Source organism: Oncorhynchus nerka, linkage group LG15 (genome assembly GCF_034236695.1).
Source record: "Oncorhynchus nerka isolate Pitt River linkage group LG15, Oner_Uvic_2.0, whole genome shotgun sequence".
NCBI classification, from domain to species: domain Eukaryota; kingdom Metazoa; phylum Chordata; class Actinopteri; order Salmoniformes; family Salmonidae; genus Oncorhynchus; species Oncorhynchus nerka.
Window position 1 is genome coordinate 38,913,069 of NC_088410.1, and position 8,664 is coordinate 38,921,732.

Sequence of the window (8,664 nt, forward strand, 5' to 3'; positions counted from 1 at the left end):
AGAAAATGAATTCTGTCGGAATATATTGGAGTAAAAGTAAAATTTGTCAAAAAATATGAATAGTAAAGTACAGATACCCCCCAAAAAACGACTTAAGTAGTCCTTTAAAGTATTTTTCCTTATGTACTTTACACCACTGCAATTTACATGATCTCATATATTCCATTTTGGTGTAAAATGACCTAGCACGTACTGACATGACATTGCATGGTATCCTACTCTTGCATTGTACTATAATATTATTGCATTGTGTCACCATGTTATTAGTAATACTTTTAGTTTGACATCAACGTAGCTAGAAAATATGTTTTACACTTTGCTTTATATATATCTGTGAATTATATTATTCGTTTTTTAAACAGTTAACAAAAAACAAAGTGAGGGTTCTACAAATGATTACAATACCACAGCAATCGGCTCCCGAGGGACGCAGTGGTCTAAGGCGCCACTGCAAACTCTGGTTCGATCCCGGGCTGTATAACAACCGGCCGTAATCGGGAGTCCCATAGGGTGGCGCACAATTGGCCCAGCGTCGTTAGGTGAGGGTTGGGCCAGGGTAGGCCGTCATTGTAAATAACAATTTATTCTGACTTGCCAAGTTGAATAAAACAAAATAAAAAATAAATAGCATGTTATGGCCAAATACAGTAGAGGGAGCCAAAGTCTGTTGGATGCTTCAATCAATGGTTATTGTTCAGATTCTCTACCCTTCTCCTGAAGTGTAACATACTACAGTGTAGTATAGAATACTACGGTACTTACTTTAGAATTCTGTAGTAAACTGTAGTATACTGTAGAATACTATACTGCACACTGTAGTATCTCTCGATCATATGTAGTACTTACTATAGAATTTTGTAGTATAGTGTAGAATAATATAGTAAATACTACAGTATACTACAGACTGCAAAAACGCTACAGTAAATGCTACAGTAATGTCCACAAAAACACTACAGTCTGCAAAAAACACTACAGTAATTACTAAAGTATATACTACAGTATTTAATGTGCATATACCAGTGGAGGCTGGTGAGAGGAGCTATAAGAGGTTGGGCTCATTGCAATAGCTGGAATTGTATAAATGTATAGACCATATATTGTGTTCCCTACAGGTTATAGAAAAGAGCAGAAGCTCTGAACTACCTCAAACGTCAAACACTATAGTAAATACTACAGTAATGTCCGCAAAAACACTACAATCTGCAAAAACACTACAGTAATTACTACAGTCTGCAAAAACATTACAGTAATTACTACAGTCTACCAAAATAAAACAGTTATTACTATATAAATATACACATTTTTTTTTACTACATTATTTATTTTATATTATAAATCAGGTGGTTTGAACCCTGAATGCTGATTGGCTGAAAGCCGTGGAATATCAGACCATATACCATGGGTATACAATTTTTTGTACTTTTTACTGGTTTAATTATGTTGGCAACCAATTTATAATAGCAATAAGGCCCCTCGGGGGTTTGGGGTATATGGCAAATATACCACGGCTAAAGGCTGTGTCCAGGCACCCGCGTTGCTTCATGCGTTAGACCAGCCCTTAGCCATGGTATATTGGCCATATACTACACCTCCTCGGGCCTTATTGTATAAGTAAACTGTAAATACTAAAGTGTACTACAATCATGTCCGCAACAACACAGTCAATACTACAGTAAAGCCGGCGAAAACACTACAGTGAAAACTATAGTTTTTATACAACGTGGACACTCTTATAGATTAAAAAAATAATGGACTGGTGTGAGGAATATGTTGGAAACACTCTCCAGTCACGCTTGCACCAATCCAATGCTTTTAAATGTATCAGGGGGAGTGAACGAGTGCATGGGTAGAGATTCAGAATTTAGCCATACTCTTCTAAATCCCAAAACAACCCCTAGCCCCCTACACCCTAGGCACTCCAGGAAATAAATCTGAGATGATAGGATAGACCTTTGCATTATGGTAATACATTTTGCCTTCTCATTGGCTGGTGAAATGTTGCCATATTGCTTCCATTTATTTTTTTACTTAAAAAAAATATTATTAAAGTATTTTTTTTCACCTTTATTTAACCAGGTAGGCAAGTTGAGAACAAGTTCTCATTTACAATTGCGACCTGGCCAAGATAAAGCAAAGCAGTTCGACACATACAACGACACAGAGTTACACATGGAGTAAAACAAACATACAGTCAATAATACAGTATAAACAAGTCTACATACGATGTGAGCAAATGAGGTGAGATAAGGGAGGTAAATGCAAAAAAAGGCCATGGTGGCAAAGTAAATACAATATAGCAAGTAAAACACTGGAATGGTAGATTTGAAGTGGAAGAATGTGCAAAGATTTTTGTAGTTCGTTCCAGTCATTGGCAGCAGAGAACTGGAAGGCGGCCAAAGAAATAATTGGTTTTGGGGGTGACTAGAGAGATATACCTGCTGGAGCGTGTGCTACAGGTGGGAGATGCTATGGTGACCAGCGAGCTGAGATAAGGGGGGACTTTACCTAGCAGGGTCTTGTAGATGACATGGAGCCAGTGGGTTTGGCGATGAATATGAAGCGAGGGCCAGCCAACGAGAGCGTACAGGTCGCAATGGTGGGTAGTATATGGGGCTTTGGTGACAAAACGGATTGCACTGTGATAGACTGCATCCAATTTGTTGAGTAGGGTATTGGAGGCTATTTTGTAAATGACATCGCCAAAGTCGAGGATTGGTAGGATGGTCAGTTTTACAAGGGTATGTTTGGCAGCATGAGTGAAGGATGCTTTGTTGCGAAATAGGAAGCCAATTCTAGATTTAACTTTGGATTGGAGATGTTTGATGTGGGTCTGGAAGGAGAGTTTAAAGTCTAACCAGACACCTAGGTATTTGTAGTTGTCCACGTATTCTAAGTCAGAGCCGTCCAGAGTAGTGATGTTGGACAGGCGGGCAGGTGCAGGCAGCGATCGGTTGAAGAGCATGCATTTAGTTTTACTTGTATTTAAGAGCAATTGGAGGCCACGGAAGGAGAGTTGTATGGCATTGAAGCTTGCCTGGAGGGTTGTTAACACAGGGTCCAAAGAAGGGCCAGAAGTATACAGAATGGTGTCGTCTGCGTAGAGATGGATCAGAGACTCACCAGCAGCAAGAGAGACATCATTGATGTATACAGAGAAGAGAGTCGGTCCAAGAATTGAACCCTGTGGCACCCCCATAGAGACTGCCAGAGGTCCGGACAGCAGACCCTCCGATTTGACACACTGAACTCTATCAGAGAAGTAGTTGGTGAACCAGGCGAGGCAATCATTTGAGAAACCAAGGCTGTCGAGTCTGCCGATGACGATGTGGTGATTGACAGAGTCGAAAGCCTTGGCCAGATCAATGAATACGGCTGCACAGTAATGTTTCTTATCGATGGCGGTTAAGATATCGTTTAGGACCTTGAGCGTGGCTGAGGTGCACCCATGACCAGCTCTGAAACCAGATTGCATAGCAGAGAAGGTATGGTGAGATTCGAAATGGTTGGTAATCTGTATGTTGACTTGGCTTTTGAAGACCTTAGAAAGGCAGGGTAGGATAGATATAGGTCTGTAGCAGTTTGTGTCAAGAGTGTCCCCCCCCCTTTGAAGAGGGGGATGACCGCAGCTGCTTTCCAATCTTTGGGAATCTCAGACGACACGAAAGAGAGGTTGAACAGGCTAGTAATAGGGGTGGCAACAATTTCGGCAGATAATCTTTTAGAAAGAAAGGGTCCAGATTGTCTGGCCCGGCTGATTTGTAGGGGTCCAGATTTTGCAGCTCTTTCAGAACATCAGCTGACTGGATTTGGGAGAAGGAGAAATGGGGAAGGCTTGGGCGAGTTGCTGTGGGGGGTACAGTGCTGTTGACCGGGGTAGGAGTAGCCAGGTGGAAAGCATGACCAGCCGTAGAAAAATGCTTATTGAAATTCTCAATTATGGTGGATTTATCAGTGGTGACAGTGTTTCCTATCTTCATTGCAGTGGGCAGCTGGAAGGAGGTGTTCTTATTCTCCATGGACTTTACAGTGTCCCAGAACTTTTTTGAGTTAGTGTTGCAGGAAGCAAATTTCTGCTTGAAAAAGCTTGCCTTGGCTTTTCTAACTGCCTGTGTATAATGGTTTCTAGCTTCCCTGAACAGCTGCATATCACGGGGGCTGTTCGATGCTAATGCAGAACGCCATAGGATTTTTTTTGTGTTGGTTAAGGGCAGTCAGGTCTGGGGAGAACCAAGGGCTATATCTGTTCCTGGTTCTAAATTTCTTGAATGGGGCATGCTTATTTAAGATGGTTAGGAAGGCATTTAAAAAAAATACCCAGGCATCTTCTACTGACGGGATGAGATCAATATCCTTCCAGGATACCCCGGCCAGGTCGATTAGAAAGGCCTGCTCGCTGAAGTCTTTCAGGGAGCGTTTGACAGTGATGAGTGGAGGTCGTTTGACCGCTGATCCATTACGGATGCAGGCAATGAGGCAGTGATCGCTGAGATCTTGGTTGAAGACGGCAGAGGTGTATTTAGAGGGCAAGTTGGTTAGGATGATATCTATGAGGGTGCCCGTGTTTAAGGCTTTGGGGAGGTACCTGGTAGGTTCATTGATAATTTGTGTGAGATTGAGGGCATCAAGCTTAGATTGTAGGATGGCTGGGGTGTTAAGCATGTTCCAGTTTAGGTCGCCTAGCAGCACGAGCTCTGAAGATAGATGGGGGGCAATCAGTTCACATATGGTGTCCAGAGCACAGCTGGGGGCAGAGGGTGGTCTATAGCAGGCGGCAACGGTGAGAGACTTGTTTTTAGAAAGGTGGATTTTTAAAAGTAGAAGTTCAAATTGTTTGGGTACAGACCTGGATAGTAGGACAGAACTCTGCAGGCTATCTTTGCAGTAGATTGCAACACCGCCCCCTTTGGCAGTTCTATCTTGTCTGAAAATGTTGTAGTTTGGGATGAAAAGTTCAGAATTTTTGGTGGTCTTCCTAAGCCAGAATTCAGACACAGCTAGAACATCCTTGTTGGCAGAGTGTGCTAAAGCAGTGAATAGAACAAACTTAGGGAGGAGGCTTCTAATGTTAACATGCATGAAACCAAGGATATTACAGTTACAGAAGTCATCAAAAGAGAGTGCCTGGGGAATAGGAGTGGAGCTAGGCACTGCAGGGCCTGGATTCACCTCTACATCGCCAGAGGAACAGAGGAGGAGTAGAATAAGGGTACGGCTAAAAGCAATAAGAATTGGTCGTCTAGAACGTCTGGAACAGAGAGTAAAAGGAGGTTTCTGGGGGCGATAAAATAGCTTCAAGGTATAATGTACAGACAAAGGTATGGTAGGATGTGAATACAGTGGAGGTAAAACTAGGTATTAAGTGATGCAGAGATAGTCCTCTGAGATTGACAACAGTGACAAGGGAGTAGTGCACTGGGGTCAATCATTCAGATGGTTTGATTTGGTTTAACATACCTTGGAAAATGAAATGTGTGTGTGTATGCATGTGTCACATCTGTGTGTGTGTGTGTGTGTGTGTGTGTGTGTGTGTGTGTGCGTGTGTACAGTGCCTTCAGAAAGTATTCACACCCCTTGACCCAGCTCTACGTATTTTACTGGATTGTGACTCACTGACGCCGCCCTCGGTTAGAGGGGAATAAAGCAGCCCAAGAGTTAACACATACAGGAACTTTATTTGCTGGGGATTTGGCCCCACCTGGTGCTGAGTATCATCACATAGGTGGAGGAGAGGGGCCATAGGGTCCATAATGCATCGTCAGCAGGCATGGGGATCCAGAGAGGGGGTATAATCCACATTGTTATCAGGTTTCAGGTAAGATCCAAGTGCAGACTGTGTTGAAGTAACAATGTTTACTGCAACAACAGGGGCAGGCAAATGACAGGTCAAGGCAGGCAGGGGTCGATAATCCAGAGTAGAGGGTCCAAGGTACAGAATGGCAGACAGGCCCAGGGTCAGGTCAGGCAGAGGTCGGTAATCCAGAGTAGGGGCAAGGGCACCGGACGGAAGGCAGACTCAAAGTCAGGACAGGCAAGGGTCAAAACCAGGAGGACGAGAAAAAGAGAGACTGAGGAAAAGCAGGAGCTGAGACAAAACACTGGTTGACTTGAACAAATAAGACAAACTGGCACAGACAGAAAACACAGGTATAAATACCCAGGGGATAAGTGGGGAAGATGGGCGACACCTGGAGGGGGGTGGAGACAAGCACAAGGACAGGTGAAACAGATCAGGGCGTGACAATTGTAGTAGTTCACTGGAGACCCCAGGGCCATGCTCTACTGGACAGCAGGTGGGCAGTGTGGAAAGTACCCTGTGTGGTCTCTGTGGGCTCTAGTGGTGTCAGCAAAGTCACAAATCCGGTGAGACAAAGGACCATGAAAGAGAGTGACCTGGGTCTATGTATTTAACTGGATTGTGACTGACGCCGACCCCGGTTAGAGGGGAATAAAGTAGCCCAAGTGTTTATTTAGCTTTATTTAAACACACTGAGGAAGATGAACATGGGGATGTACACTACCGGTCCAAAGTTTTAGAACACCTATTCGTTCAAGGGTTTTTCTTTATTTTGAAGACATCAAAACTATGAAATAACACATATGGAATCATGTAGGAACCAAAAACGTGTTAAACAAATCAAAATATATTTTACATTTCAGATTCTCAAATAACCACCCTTGCCTTGATGACAGCTTTGCACACTCTTGGCATTTTCTCAACCAGGTTCACCTGGAATAATTTTCAAACGGTCTTGAAGGAGTACCCACATATGCTGAGCACTTGTTGGCTAATTTTCTGTCACTCTGCTGTCTGACTCATCCCAAACCATCTCAATTTGGTTGAGGTCAGGGGATTGTGGAGGCCAGGTCATCTAATGGAGCACTCCATCTCTTTCCTTCTTGGCAAAATAACCCTTACAGGACCTGGAGGTGTGTTGGGTCATTGTCCTGTTGAAAAACAAATGATAGTCCCACTAAGCCCAAACCAGATGGGATGGCAAATCACTGCAGACTGCTGTGGTAGCCATGCTGGTTAAGTGTGCCTTGAATTCTAAATAAATCACTGGCAGTGTCAACAGAAAAGCACCTCCATACCATAACACCTCCTCCTCCATGCTTTACTGTGGAAAATATCGTTTCTCTTTGCTTATTTGAGCATATTTGAGCCATAATATGGACTTAGTCTTTTACCAAATATGGCTATCTTCTGTATACCCCCTACCTTGTCACAACACAACTGGTTGGCTCAAACGCATTAAGAAGGAATGAAAGTCCACAAATTAACTTTAAAGAAGGCACACCTGTTAATCATTAATCACGCCTATGGTGAAGCATGGTGGTGGCAGCATCATGCTGTGGAGATATTTTTCAGTGGCAGGGACTGGGAGACTAAAGATGAACGGAGCAATGTATAGAGAGATCCTTGATGAAAACCTGCTCCAAGGAGCTCAGGACCTAAGACTGGGGCGAAGGTTCACCTTCCAACAGGACAACGAGCTTAAACACACAGCCAAGACAATGCAGGAGTGGCCCAGACAGAGCCCGCACTTGAATCAAATTGAACATCTCTGGAGACACCTGAAAATAGCTGTGCAGCGACACTGTCCATCCAACCTGGCAGAGCTTGAGAGGATGTGCAGAGAAGAATGGTAGAAACTCCCTAAATAAAGGTGTGCCAAGCTTGTAGCGTCATACCCAAGAAGACTCAAGGCTGTAATCGGTGCCAAAGGTGCTTCAACAAAGTACTGAGTAAAGGGTCTGAATACTTATGTAAATATGATATTTTCCTTTTTGATTTGTCATTATGGGGTATTTTGTGTAGATTAATGAGGGGGAAAAACTATTTAATACATTTTAGAATAAGGCTGTAACACAACTAAATGTGGAAAAAGTCAATCCTTTCCGGATGCAGTGTTAGTCTGACAAGACCTGAAAATGGGTTGTCTAGCAATGATCATCAAACATTTTGACAGAGCTTGAAGAATTTTGAAAACAATAATAGGCAAATGTTGCACAATCCAGGTGTGAAAAGCTCTTAGAGGCTAACCCAGAAAGACTCACAGCTGTAATCGCTGCCAACGGTGATTCTAACCTGTATTGACTCAGGAGGTTTAATACTTATCTAATCAAGATATACACGGTGTACAAAACATTAGGAACACCTTCTGAATGGCACACATACATAATCCGTGTCTCAATTGTCTCACTGCTTAAAATCCTTCTTTAACACGTCTCCTCCCCTTCATCTACACTGATTGAAGTGGATTTAACAGGTGACATCAATAAGGGATCATAGCTTTCACCTGGATTCACCTGGTCAGTCTATGTCATGGAATGAGCAGCTGTTCCTAATTTTTTGTACACTCAGTGTATAAATGTTTTATTTTTCATTAAATATTTTTTTCCAATTCAAATGTTGTTCCACTTTGTCATTACAGAGTATTTTGTGTAGATCGTTAAGAAAAAATGTATAATTAAATCCATTTGAATCCCACTTTGCAAAACAACAAAATGTGGAAAAAGTAATGGGGTGTGAATACTTTCTGAAGGCGCTGTATGTATGTATATTCCTAATAACTTATGCACATACTGGCCCCATTCAGGTTCATCCTCCGGGTAGCCTATTCATAATTTAATTTTTTTTACGATTCTTTAAAAGTACTAGAA